Source organism: Macaca nemestrina, chromosome 17 (assembly GCF_043159975.1).
Source record: "Macaca nemestrina isolate mMacNem1 chromosome 17, mMacNem.hap1, whole genome shotgun sequence".
Lineage (NCBI taxonomy): Eukaryota > Metazoa > Chordata > Mammalia > Primates > Cercopithecidae > Macaca > Macaca nemestrina.
Genome location: NC_092141.1, coordinates 50,945,940 through 50,958,864, shown reverse-complemented (window position 1 = coordinate 50,958,864; position 12,925 = coordinate 50,945,940). Strand labels below are relative to the sequence as shown.

General features: G+C 41.6%; 1 protein-coding gene across 2 annotated transcripts in view; it reads right to left on the bottom strand.

Annotated features, from left to right (window-relative positions):
- The window catches only part of LOC105476818 (MKS transition zone complex subunit 1), a 44,060-nt gene that overhangs the window by 14,746 nt on the left and 16,389 nt on the right, over nucleotides 1–12,925 (bottom strand). For both annotated transcript variants that reach the window (XM_011733029.3, XM_011733031.3), the window contains exon 4: nucleotides 1,528–1,589. The gene's annotated coding sequence lies outside the window, so the exon portion shown is untranslated. The remainder of the gene's footprint in view (nucleotides 1–1,527; nucleotides 1,590–12,925) is intronic.

Here is a 12,925-nt window from a genome sequence, read left to right as displayed (position 1 = left end):
GTCTCTCTAATGTTTCCTTTTGTGAGTAGGCAATCTGTGCCACATGCACAACAGCTGATAAAGTGGAGCTTGATTCTAGTTTAATTTTATAACCAAATCCAATGTACAACAAAGCTAATCTGACATAATTATATGCAAAATAGTTTCTATATCACATGGTATGGAGATATAAGCTATTTGTCAAGTAAGCAACCATAATTAGTATTATTTTTATATAGGTAAACTAAGTTTTCATATTTTGTTTACTGATTTCTATGAATCAGGATCCTTTTATGTTTAAATATTCAGTTTATTGGTCTTAAGTACATTGTTTTGCAACCATCATCACCATCCATTACCACTACTTTCTTATTGAAAATTGAAACTCTGTTCCCATTAAACAGTAACTCCTGATCCCCCTCTTCCAGCCCCTGGCAACTACCATTCTACATTTTCTCTCTATGAAATTTGACTACTTTAGATACCTAATCCATATTGTAGCATGTGTCAGGATGGTTTTTTTTTTTGTTTGTTTGTTTGTTTGTTTTACTTTTAAGTTCCAGAATACATCTACAGAAAGTGCAGGTTTGTTACATAGGTATACATGTGCCATGGTGGTTTGCTGCACCTATCAACCCATCACCTAGGTTTTAAGCCCCGAATGCATTAGTTATTTGTCCTAATGCTCTCCCTCCCCTTGCCCCCCACTCTGCGACAGGCCCCGGTGTGTGTTGTTCCCCTCCCTGTGTCCATGTGTTCTCATTGTTCAACTCCCACTTATGAATGAAAACATGCAGTGTTTGGTTTTCTGTTCCTGTGTTTGTTTGCTGAGGATGATGGCTTCCAGTTTCATTCAAGTCCCTGAAAAGGACATGATCTCATTCCTTTTCATGGCTGCATAGTATTCCATGGTATATATGTACCACATTTTCTTTATCTAGTCTATCACTGATGGGCATTTGGGCTGGTTCCATGTATTTAATATTGTAATTAGTGCTCCAATAAACATACATGTGCATGTGTCTTTATAGTAGAATGACTTGTATTTCTTTGGGTATATACCCAGTAATAGGATTGCTGGGTCAAATGGTATTTCTGGTTCTAGATCCTTGAGGAATACCCACTCTGTCTTCCACAATGGTTGAACTAATTTATATTCCCACCAACAGTGTAAAAGTGTTCCTATTTCTCCACAGCCTCACCACAATCTTCCTGACTTTTTAGTGATTGCCATTCTGACTGGTGTGAGATGGTATCACACTGTGGTCTTGATTTGCATGAACCAGGATTCTTAAAACTGAGGTCCATGAGTGGGATTCAAGAAGTCTATGAATCCTTACCCTAGAATTCTGAATGGGGGATTTTTCTAGAAAGAGTTCATAGCTTTTATCAGATTCTCAAAGGAGTTTGTACCCTGATACCAAGAATGGCTTGGGCCAGGCACAGTGGAGTTTAGACCCAAGAGTTTAGACCCACCGGGGCAACACAGGGAGACCCTGTCTCTAAAAATAAAAAATAAAAAAATTCGCCGGGTTTGGTGGTGCATACCTGTGGTGCCAGCTACTTGGGAGGCTGAGGTGGGAGGATCACGTGGGCCGAGGAGGTTGAGGCTGCAGTGAACATAATTTAAAAGGAAGAAGTAAAATTGTGTTTATCTACATACAATATGAACCTAAACAATCCTAAAGAATCTACAAAAATGCCAGCAGAACTAATAGGGTTACAGAATACAAGGTCAATATACAAAAACCAATGGTATTTCTATATGCTAGAAACAAACCATTTGTACTTGAATTTTAAAAATCACAACCACTTACAGTAACATCAAAAAGAACAAAACAGAAAATTAACAAAACATGTGCAAGCCTTGTACACTTAAAATGTCAAAACATTGGTAAGATGAAGACCTGGATAAAGTAGAGTACTATAACATGTCCATGGATTGGAAGAATCTATATCATTAAAATAATTATCCTCAAGGTGATCTAAATCTCAGTAAAAATCCCACCAGGTTTCTTTGTAGAATTGACAGGCTGACTCAACATCTACATGGAAATCCAAAGGAGTTACATGGTTAAAAGAATTTTGAAAAAGAAAAAAGAACTTATATGACCTGATTTCTAGACAATATAAAAGTACAGTAACCACTACAATGTGGTATTGTCATAAACACAGACATATAGATTGATGGAACAGTGTAACGAGTCCAAAATAGGCTGAGCGATGTGGCTCACACCTGTAATCCCAGCACTTTGGGAGGCTGAGGTGGGAAGATCAAGAGATTAGGAGATCGAGGCCATTCTTGCCAACATGGTGAAACCCTGTCTCTACTAAAAATACAAATATTAGCTGGGCGTGACAGCATGCACCTGTAATCCCATCTACTCTGGAGGCTGAGGCAGGAGACTTGCTTGAACCTGGGAGGCTGCAGTGAGCCGAGATCACACCACTGCACACCAGCCTAGTGACAGAGCAAGACTGTCTCAAAGAAAAAAACAGAAGAGTCCAAAATAGATCTGTACATAGATAGCCTATCAATTTTTGGCAAAGGTCCCAAGGTAATTCAATGGAGAAAGGACAGCATTTTCTACAAATAATGCTGGAATAATAAATCCATAAGCAAAACAAATACAAAGATCAACAAAATTCAACTCCTTACCCTACACAATTTAATTAATTGAAGCAAAATGGATCATAGACCTAAAAAGTAATAGTTACAACAATAAAACTTCTAGACAGAAGCATAGGGACAGATCGTTGAGATCCTGAGTTCGGTGAATATTTTCTTAGGACTCAAAATGTACAAACTATAGAAGAAAAAATCAATTGTCATCAAAATGCAAAACTTCTTTTCTTCGAATGACACTGTCAAGAAAATAAAAAGACAAGACACACTGTAAAATATTTGCAAAACACCTATCTGATAAAGGACTTATATCTGGAACATATAGTCTTACACCTCAGTAATAATAATACAAACAATCTTATTTTTTAAATGGTCAAAAGATTTGAACAATTTACCGGAGAATATATATGAATGACATTAACGCAGGAAAAGATCCTTGATATCATTAATCATCAGAACATTACATATTAAAAACACAATAAGATACCACAGCACACCTATTACAATGGCTAAAATTTAAAAGTTAGACCATACTAAATGCTGGTGAGGATGTGGAGCAACTGAAACTCTCATAATTACTTATCAGAATGCAAAATAGTACAGCCACTTTGGGAAACTGGAAATTTCTTATAAAGTGAAACATTTACATACCATATGATCCAACAATCTCACTCCTAAGTATTTACTCAAGAAAAATGACAATATGTGTCCACACAGAGGCCCGTATGTAAATGTGCATAACAACTTATAATAGTAAAAATGGGAAACAGTCCAAATGTCCATCAATGTGTAAATGTTTAAATAAATTGTATACTTTGTATAATATTTATACAATGAAATACTACTCCATAATAAAAACAAAGTAACTACTGCTACATAAAACCACATGGATGAATCTCAAAATCATTATGCTCAGTGAAAGAAACCAGACATAAAAGACTATATACTATACAATATATTCGATATGGCATTCTTTAAAAAGGAAAAATTATAGAGATGGAAAATAGATCAGTGGTTGCCAAGGATTGGGTGTGGGGATAGGGATTGAGTATAAAGGGCAGTATAAGGGAATTTTAGGGATGATGAGACTGTTCTATATCTGTGGTGATGCTAAACAACTTGTTGCATTTGTTAAAAACCTACAGAAGTACGTATCAGTGAGCGAATTTTACTGTATGTAAATTTTAAGCTATTTACCAGTTGTGAGGGGTACTTAAAATGGAATGCAGACTATGACAAATGACTCTGTTATAGATGACTCACCTAACCATGCTGAAGGGAGTGAGGAAGCAAAAAGCCAACCTAAGTAACTTTGGAAAACTATTTTGGCTGAAAGTTGAAGGATGAAGACAGAAAGGTCTGTTCACAAACACTGTACTCTAGTTGGTAAATTTGTTCCTCAGAGGAGTTGAGTGAGCAATTCTAAAGCTACCTTATGTACGTACTAGCACTAAACAAATAAGCAAATATGTGGTAGATAATGAGTACCATTTCTGTGTCTCAGAAGGAAGTTATAAATAAGGAAAGGGGTGAAGGCAAGAATGGGCCCTGTGATGCTGGATCAGAGTTGGAGGTAGCAGTAAAAATTCATGGATATTTTAAAATATATGTATAAATACCACTTGGTTGAGTTTTTTTTTTAAGAAATAAAAATAATAATAATAAATAGGCCAGGCATGGTGGCTTATGCCTGTAATCCCACCACTTTGGGAGGCTGAGGCAGGTGGATCACCTGAGGTCAGGAGTTCAAGACTAGCCTGGCCAACATCGTGAAACCTCATCTCTACTAAAAATACGAAAATTAGCCAGGTTTGGGGTACATGCCTGTAATCCCAGCTACTCGGGAGGCTAAGGCACAGGAATCACTTGAACTCAGGAGGTGGAGGTTACAGTGAGCTGAGATTGTGCCACTGCACTCCAGCTTGGGCAACAGAGCGAGACTCCATCACAAAAAAAAAAGAAAACGAAATTTTAAAAATACATGTAAAAGACAGAGTCAGAAACGTGTGTGTGTGTGTGTGTATGCAGGAGTTAGTATCCACACATGGAACTTCTAGCTCTGTCTACTAAGAGAACCCAGAAGCAGTCACTCCTCAATAGAAATGAGCATACCTAGTACCCAGACCTTGGTTTCTAAAGACCATTCTCCACGACAAAGGAATCAGGGCTCCTTGGAGAATTGATTGATTCCCAGAGAAGCAGCAAAATGAAACCTCTTAGACACTTCTTGGCTAGGTAACTCCCATCAGCCAAGAACAATCCTGATATGGGTATGCGTATGTGCTGTTAACAGTCAACATACTTAGCAGCTGGTAAAGATCTTGACAGGACACCAACAGCATCTGCTACAAGTACATTTTGGGGAGGTGACCCCAGGGAGAATTGGATGGGAGTGGGGCTAAACTTAGGCCAACTTAGGGCACTAAAATCATGAGTATCCCTGCTTATTCCCAGGCCCCTTCCAGGCAGTGTGTCAACAGGTAGAACAAGTGAGACTACCATGTTGACATTACCAGAATCAGTAGGAGAATAAAACAGTTCAGCATTACCCAGGAACTGAGCCTCTGAAGCAGGTCACTTGTATATCCTAGCCAGATCTCAAATGTCTTTTCCAAAGAAACATACTAAGCTTCTGATAACTAATTGCTTTATCTTGGGCATCCCTGTTTTCCCTACAGTGTCCAATAGGTTAGTTCAGGTCTCCAGTGACGTGTCAAGACTTGGGGCAATAGCAGTGTTCTAAATAGTAGGACACTGATAATATTGGCTCCTATGGCTCCTCCCCCTCCAAGAAGAGGATTCAATTTTTTAGAAATGCAGGGATTCTACAATTCACCTTCCATGGTCCTCCCATTATTGGGTATTCTCCTGGAAATCACAAAGAAATTAATCTCTTCAGCAAATTCTAATAAGCCAGTCTTCTCCTTTTCTTTTTCCAGAACTTTCCACCAACTATAAGATTCTTTCAAGTTTGATCTCGTTATAGCCCACTGACTTTTTCTAAATCATCAGTGAGATTTTGAAAGTATACATTCATATTTACCCAATAATATTAAGTCAAGATTTTGGCTCTTGTCTCAAAAGAATCATTTGGCTCCAGCTATTAGAACTGAAATTAGGTGGTTCATTGAAACTGCTTTGAGTAAGAATTCTCAGCAATCCTGTCAGAGATTACATGATGTGGTAGTTAAGAGTTAGTGCCATAATTCATTAGTTAATTCACTTAATTTATTCAAAAAATTGTTTTTTGATGGTCTTGGAATATGTAGTATACTAAACAGTCTCTGACCTCATGAAATTTACATTATGGTTGGGGTAGGTAGACAGTAAACAAACAAAAAAGTAAAACATAGTACAATATATGGCGGTCAATTCCATGAAGAAAAATAAAGCAAGGAAGAATAATGCTATGGTTTGAATGTCTCTTCCAAAACTCATGTTGAAACTTAATCCCCAATGTGGATTAATGAATTAATGAACTGATGGATTAATGGGTTATCATGGGAGGGGAACCAGGAGAGACCTAAGCTGGCACATGCACACTCAGCCCCTCGCCATGTGATACCCTGCACCACTCTAAGGAGAGTCCCCTCCAGGAAGAAGGCCCTCACCAGAGTGGTCCCTCAACCTTAGACTTCTCAGCCTCTAGAACTGTGAGAAAGAAACTCTTTTTCTTTATAAGGATACCCAGTTTCATGCATTCTGTTATAAGCAACAGAAAACAAAGATAATAAGAATTACGGGAGGAAGGCCAGACACAGTAGCTCATGCCTGTAATCCCAGCACTTTGGGAGGCCCAGGCAAGAGGATTGCTTGAGGCCAAGACCAGCTTAGGCAACATGGCAAGACCTTGTCTCTACACAAATTAAAAAAAAAAAAAATTAGCCAGGCATGGTGGTGCATGCCTATAGTTGTAGCTACTCAGGAGGCTGAGGTGGGAGGATTGCTTAAGTCCAGGAGTTTAAGGCTGCAGTGAGCCGTGGTCGTGCCACTGCACTCCAGCATGTGCAACAGAGCGAGACCATGTCTCAAAAAAGCAAAAAAAGTATTGTAGAAAAAGAAGAGTTTGACATTTTTTAAAAGGGAAATCTGGAAACACAAACTAAGTCTGTGATATTTAAGCAAGTACTCAAAGATGGTGAGGAAATTAGCCATGTGGATATCTGGAGAATGAGCATTCCAGGCAGATGAAACAGAAAATGCAAAGCTGCGTGCTGGGGCATGGGTGTATTTTGTCTCAATGTATTAAAACTGACCCAGGATTTTTCTCAGCCCCTTCACTGGACTCACGGCAGGGGTACCCCCTCTACTCAGCCCACCATGCTCAACCTTTTGCAGGAGGGAGCACATGAGTGAGTGAGTGTGGGGTCCAATCAGTCACTCCAAGTGACAACACAGGAGCAACCTCCATGCAGGGCCTACAGAGGCACCCAACTAAGGATGCCCAAAATCCCAAAGGCCCAGAGGGTTGTTACAGTGCTCCTTTAGTTCCACCGTCCATGGACAGTGATGTGTTAACAGTTCAGTTGGCCCCTTGCCTCATCACGTGGGGCAGCTGCCCTCCACCAGTGAGGGCAAAGGGCCAGTGTGACAAGTTTCTGGGTACCCGCACTTGGTGGGCCCCAAGCTGTTGTCTCCACCTCCAGGACCACCAGGACTACCTCGTTCCAGGATACCATTAGTTCCTACCTTCATCATTGCAACAGGGTGCCTCCTGACCTTCCTGTCTCCAGTCCTACCCTCCAACTCTTCTCCACCCTAAAGCCAAGTGATCTGTCTAGAGCAACAATCTGATGACCCATAAAATCTCTTTGCCAATTAAGGAACAGGCACATGTTCCAATTCAGACCAGTGAGATGTAAGAAAAGGCTTGCCAGGATTTCTGGGAAAGCTATTCTTTCTCTTCTGTGAGATTCTCTGCCTTCCCCTGCAGAGGGTTGTGTGCCATTTTGCCTGCAAGGGAAGGACGGAGTTGAAGCTGAGAGGAGGCAAAGCCAGGAGAACTGCAGGGTGAAGGAAGCCAGGCCCACTGAAGTAAGTCAACCCTGAAGTCCATCCTATCCCTGGATTCTTGTTAGAGGTGTTTTTTGTTTGTTTCAAATGATCAAAAAATATGGAACAATTATTGGTTGCATAGCAATGTGATACTTGGCAAAAGTGAACAGTACACTTAAACATGGTTAAGATGGTAAATTTTATATTATGTGTATTTTACCACGACTAAAAAAAATTACACCAACAGCAGCAACACAAATATGGAACAAATTGTATAATCACCATCCATGTGGCTAGCATTCAATTTGAAATTTGCCTTGTTAGTTAAGCCAATTTGAGCTAGTTTGTTGGTGACCTGGACGCAGCAAACACATGCTAAGTAATACAGAATGTGTGCCTGGAAGTAGGCATCCTGCAATTAACAGGCTTATACTTGATGGAATTGGCTGAAGAGATAGTGCTTGATCCTGAGCTAGAAAGTTAGCGATCCTGTTTAAGGATTGTGAAATAGAACCGGTTTTTCTGCCTGTTGAAATTTAATGTGCAAAAAAATCACCTGGGGATCTTGTTCAAATGAAGATCCTGATTTGGTGGGAACTGAGAGCTGCATTCCTAACAGTCTGCATTCCTGAGAGAATGCAGGCTTGTTAGGATGCCAGGTGATGCCACTGCTGCTGAGCCGTGGACCACACTTCGGATAGCAAGGAGTTACACTGATGTGCCTGGGAATGGGGACCATATACTATGCAGGCTGTTGCATTAGGAGGATGGTGGGGAAAATTCAGGATGTTGGATTGTGTTACCAACTTCTTACAGCCCTCAGTAACGTTCTACAAGAGACAGGCCCTTAGTTTCACACTGGCCTATGTGAAAACAAAGAAGAAAATACATCTCTGTTAAGAGAGGTTCTCTCTTGGCCAGGCACGGTGGTTCACATCTGTAATGCCAGCACTTTGGGAGGCCGAGGCAGGTGGATCACGAGGTCAGGAGTACAAGACCAACCTAGCCAAGACCACCAAGATGGTGAAACCCCGTCTGTACTAAAAATACAAATATTAGCTGGACGTGGTGGAAGGTGCCTGTAATCCCAGCTACTCGGGAGGCTGAGGCAGGGGAATTGCTTGAACCAAGGGGCGGAGGTTACAGTGAGCCGAGGTCACGCCACTGCACTCTAGCCTGGGTGACAGAGTAAGACTCCGTCTGAAAAAGAAAAAAAGGGTTCTCTCTGCCTATGAACTGCAATTTAAAAATGGCTGAAATATGATCATGTGACTATGTCATCTTGGTCAACTTTTTAGAGTCTGCCCATATTTGTAGAATGAATGCATGAATGAGTGAGTGAACTTAATATAAGAAAGAGCTGGATAATTAGAGCCTCCCAGCAGTGAAGCAGGTTGCCATGTAAATACTGAGCTCCCCAACCCCGGAAGTGTTCAAGCAGTGACTTGATGACCATCTGTCAGCTTTAATGTAAATAAATATGACCTGGGGATTTTGTGAAAATGTAGATTCTGATTTGGTACATCTGGGTGGGGCCTGAGATTCTGTATTTTTTAGTACCTCCCAGAATATTCCAGTGCTGTAAGACTTTGGACCACACCTCGAGGAACAAAGATGTAGTGGGGAATCCTACAGAAGGTAGAAAGTTCAGCTAGATTAGTAGTTTCCAAATCTGCCTGTATGTCAGACTCACCCAGGAGATTTATTAGAAATAAAGGTTCTCCAACTCCAATGCCAGAGCTAGAATTCTGTAGACCAGGAGCAGAGTCTGGATGCCTGTATTTTTCCCAAGCTTTCCACTGATTCAGATTAGCCTTTGGGAATCACTGAACCAGAGGCTTCTTAAATGTTGTTCAAACTCTAAGCTTACTTTTTAAAAGAATCAGACAAATATAAATCAGGATGAGGCAAAGCCAGGCTGACTAAAATCCCCTTGCTATATTTACTTGGCAAATATCACCAGGGTCAAAACACTGCCCTGTTATTTATGAGTCCCAGATCTATGCTTAACTCCATTTCTAGAGAATTAACATTTCCTGTATTTTTGCAGATTGGAATTACATTGCCCTCTTACAGTAGCCTAATTAATGATTTCTAGAACTCCATCAACTTGAAGTGAAACAACATAATTATGTTAAAAAAAAGGAACTTCCACATTAGATTTCTTGGAGAATGTTTCAAAAGATAAAAATAGCAAGGAAATCTAGGATTGTGTGACACATCGAAAACATCCCACAAACGGGAATTGTCCCAATTGAGTCTGTTAGGTCATGGTCTCTTGCTGTCATTGCAGCTGTGAGCAGGGAATTGCAGATCCCTAATCTGAGGCTGTAAAGTTTTATTGCTACAGATTTTATAAGTTCTAGGAGGTCAGAATCTCAGGCAGATTTGATCAGTTTCTGTTTTTCTTGCCCATTCATCATTTTCTCTTTTGACATAGCCACAAATGGGAGGGTTCATGAAGGTGGGCCGGAGCCAGGTTTTAGAACTTGGGGCTGGAGGGAGAGGCTGGACTTTTACCCCACTGCAGGGGTTAGAAGGGCCAGTTGAATTTGTAGGATGTGAAATCCAGTAAGGACCATGATTAAACTGCCAGAAGTGGCAGTGCCTCAGGCACTGGATCCAAATTCAGGGCAAATTTTCAGAGTTTAGACATGGAAAGCTAACAGTGGGGCCGTCACCTCATGTGGGGCCAGGTACTGAGGTCAAAATGGGCCTCCTAAAATCTGTAGCAAGAAGGGAAAAGAGAAAACATGAGTTACTATAAGCAATGCAGGCTGGTTTTCAGCTGTCAGGCTAGAAAATTCTGCTAGGCTTTATTTCAGCAGACAGACATCATCAGCTATGCAGTAGCCGGGTCCACAGGGACTTCAGAGAGGTGAGAGCAACTAGCCTAGGTTGCCGAGTTCAAGAGCAGAAACCCTGCCTGGGCCAGCTGCTGTCCTCAGGCTGAAGATGGACTATTTCAAATCCATGTGACCAAAAGAGGCAAAACTAGAGCTGGCTCCTTGGGGGACAGGGTGGTGCCATGGCCCACATCACCTCCTTTTTTCTTCCCATTAGATAGCAAGCAGATCATTGGAGAGCCACACAGTCACCAGGAGAGAGAGAATGTCCAGCAGCAGAAGCCAAAAAAAGAAACTTTCCCTTTCTGTCTCCCCTGTCTGTGGCATGCAACCCAGCCATGAGGACGTGGGGTTGAAGCCATTTCCTTTTTCAGTTTCAGCTTCTGACCCTCCTCAGGACTGGAAGTGGAGATTCAGAGGAGGCTGGCAGGGTGAAAGCATGACGTCTCAAGAACCAGCTCGTGCTGAAGTCACTGCTCACCTTCCTGTCTCAGGGATGCTCCTGATGCTAATCACTTTGTGGGAATCATGCTCTACGTGTCTGCACGCCTGAGCCCAGCTTATCCTCGTGGCACCCTGTGAGGCGGGCTGCTGCTCCTACTCCCACTTGCCAGAAGAGGAAGCCGAGGCTCAGAGACTGAGTGACCCTTGGGGTTACAGCCACGGAGCAGGCCATCAGAGCCCTATGAGATTTCCTTCCGACTCCGCTCTGAACTCACTCTCAGTGGCCCAAGCTGGACAGCTCCCCCAGGGAACACCGTAGTGGCCCAGAAAACACAGAGCACAGGTTACATTTGGCTCACGTTCCTGGAGTGTCCATTGTAGGTTGCTGTGAAGTAAATTTTAAATTTTTATATAAAAGCAAACAGATAAGTTATTGAATGGGACATAAAAGCGTGAATTTGAAAGTTAAAATGTAAGATATTGACCTTTTACTTAATAATAATGTAACAATATTGCTTTATTAATTGTGACAAACGTACCATTGTAAAATAAGATAATCATAACGGAAACTGGGTGTGGAGTGTACAGAAACTCTGTATTATCTTTGTAATAATATGATAAATCCAAAATTGTTCCAAAATAAAAATTTTTCTCTTAAGTAAGATATCAAAGAAATTTTAGAATCTCAGTTTCCTTCAGGGGTACCTGGTCACGATTATCTTTTGTTAGAGGCATATCAGAGGCCGTGTTGCTCGCTGAGTAGAAGCACATTCTACGGTGCACTCTTTCGGCCTCTTGGAAAGCCTGTATTCATTTAAAGAGAGTAGGACGGTGACGATTCTTTCACTTCCTCTCCCTGGCCTCTGTCCCCTTCTTAGCATTGTGAGAAGAGTGAGAGGCAATAACCACTTCACCCTCCCCAGGTTCCCACCAGAGTGGAAGGAATTCCATCACAGACAGAGACTATTGGAGCGTTTCACCCCATTCCAGCCTCCACCACAATCTTCCAGAGCATCTATTATCCTCATGTACCCCAAAATCATCAGGGCGGAGCCCCAGGAGGGAAGTAGTGAGAATTCAGCCATTTACAGTAAGTCCTAGGGAGCACACACCCTGCACTCTGCCCCCCAACCTGTGGGTTAGTCAGCAAGCAGGGCAGGACGCCTTCTCGGGGCACCTACTCAGGACCCCAGCCTCCCTCCAGCATAGACACCTAAGAAGGCAGCTTCGCAAGCCTGGGCGCGAAGCAAGCATGAGTTCTGTTGCTTCTGAAAGATTCTTTCAGCATCTGGGAAATAGGCATTGAAGTTCCATCTTAGGTTTGGAAAAGGGGGCTTGAACTGCTATTTTCTCCCAACTGTAAATGAGACAAGATTCAGTCGTTCATTATGATCTCTTGGCTCTCTCTGTTCCTTTCCAGCTTGTGATGGGCAGTGGGGGCTCTAAATCAAGGAAAATAGAAGAGAAAAGAGAAAAATTCAGAAATTATTCCTTCTAGCTACATTTTTTAAAATTTTATTTTTAAGGTTTTTTAAGAGACAGGATATTGCTCTGTCACCCAGGCTGGAGTACAGTGGCACTATCATGGCCCACTGTAACCTTGAACTCCTGGCCTCAGGGGATCCTCCTGCTTCAGTCTCTGAAAATACTGGGATTATAGGTGTGAGCCACCACACCCAGCCCTAGCTACACTTTAGTGCAGTATTTCATTCAGGCTAGAAAACGGTCTTCAGAGACAGCTTTAGAACTGACAGTCAAGAACTTGGACTTGAATGACTGAATTAAGCCAAGGTAATTTTTACACCAGTGTCATCATCTTTATCATCAAAGCAAATCTTATTGATTGCACAATGTAATTTACAGCTCTTGAGAAGTTTCTGATTTAATTTGGGCAAGAGGAAAGATGCATAGAGACAATAAATAGGAAAAGCAAAGGGGAGAAAAAGAATTAGTGTGCAATGCTTTCTGGAGCTTGGCAGACAATGATAGCCTCATGGAGAAGAGAAGGCTTGAGCTAGATATTGGACTTGGGCAA